Genomic DNA, 1512 nt, shown 5'->3' with positions numbered 1-1512 from the left:
CCCATCCAGCCCTCATCTTCACCATGGACTCCAGGGTTGCCTGGAAGGCTGGGCCAGACTCTGAGGCCCCCAGACCCCTACTTGCTTCCTGGGTCTAGGTGCTCTGTTTAATTCTCAGGTGCTTGCCGTGGGTGGTTACCTGGGGCTCAGGCTCCAGGAAGGGTCTGACCGAGGAAAGAGGACTGAGGCAAGCCTCCTGTTCAGGGGTCCAGGGAGCTTCTGCCCCCCACAGCCCTGAGTCCTTTGAGCTGCTTGGGCTGGGTCTGGGGTGGGAGGGCAAGAGGAGTGGCCCCATTTACCCCACAAGGCTCTGAATAACGGAGCTCCCCAGTGACCCCTCCTTCTTACCCTGCCAACCTTTCTGCCATCACTGCCCACCAACCATGTGGCCGAGGCCATTACCCTGTGAAGGCCTCTCTGGGACAGGAAGTTCCCAAACGACCCTTTCAAGTTAGCACAGCTACACCAGGGGCCATCCCAGGAGGCTCTGAGAACCTGGGTTTTGCAAGGAGGATGAGCAATGAAAATGACAAGTAACAAGGACCCTTCCCGGAGTATCTGCCCTGCCAGGTCAAAGCTAGGCCATTGAAGGCTGTGCTGTCTGGGTCTGGAGTTACTGCTGATGGGGGGCGGGGCATCCAGGAAAGGAAGGACTGGTAGCCATGGGCATCTGTGGCTGTCATTACCAAGGGGGATGAGGCAGGAGGCCTTGGAGCCCCTGCAAGCTGGCACGGTCTCTCTATAAGAAGCCGAGGGAACACAGCTGCTAGACTTGGCGCCCTCCCAACCCCCAGGTTGCCCTGCTGGGCAGAGCTGGGCCGGAGCAGAGGGCAGAAGTGAGTGCCACCAAGGAAGAACTTTCTAACAGTTCAACTGCAGAGGGAGTGAGGCCCCTGTCCCAGGAGGTGTGCAATTCCAGGTGGTGTGAGGTTGCTGGAGAGCCCAGGATTCTGTGGATTTTCTAACCTGGTCTTGGAGGTGGCCACTTCTTCCTCCTTACTCAGGAGTCCTTAGCCCTGGACTGCTTATAGGGTGCTACCCCTCAGAAGAGTGGTGTTTCTTATTTAAATCTGCAGAATCGCCAGGAAGGCTTCTGGCATTTCCAGATGAGGCTCAAGGAGGTTTGGCCACAGACCCATGGTCACCCAGCCAGCGTGGAGCAGAGCCAGGAGGACGTCCCAGGGGTGTCATGGGAGAGTAGCCAGGCTCAGAGGTAGACCAGGACTGGGTGCTAATCCCACTCTGGCCTCCGTGCTGGGTGACCTTGGGCAAGTCACTTCTCCTCTATGAACCTTTACTCTTTTCTGTAAATATCGGCGGGGGGGACTTCCCACCTATCTGGATGTCCGTGAGACTTGTAATTCACAGGGTTAGCACGCCTACACCAGGCGCCATCCCAGGAGGCTCTGAGACCCCGGGTTTTGCAAGGAGGATAAGCAATGGGCTCAGGACAAAAACCAAGGAGTTGAGCATGACGCCTCCATTCCCCACACTTCCGCTCCCATCCATGGG

Source organism: Aotus nancymaae, unplaced genomic scaffold (genome assembly GCF_030222135.1).
Source record: "Aotus nancymaae isolate 86718 unplaced genomic scaffold, 86718_ANA_hifiasm-v0.15.2.pri h1tg000029l, whole genome shotgun sequence".
NCBI lineage: Eukaryota > Metazoa > Chordata > Mammalia > Primates > Aotidae > Aotus > Aotus nancymaae.
The sequence above is the reverse complement of the archived record's forward strand: the minus strand, read 5'-3'. Positions refer to the sequence as shown.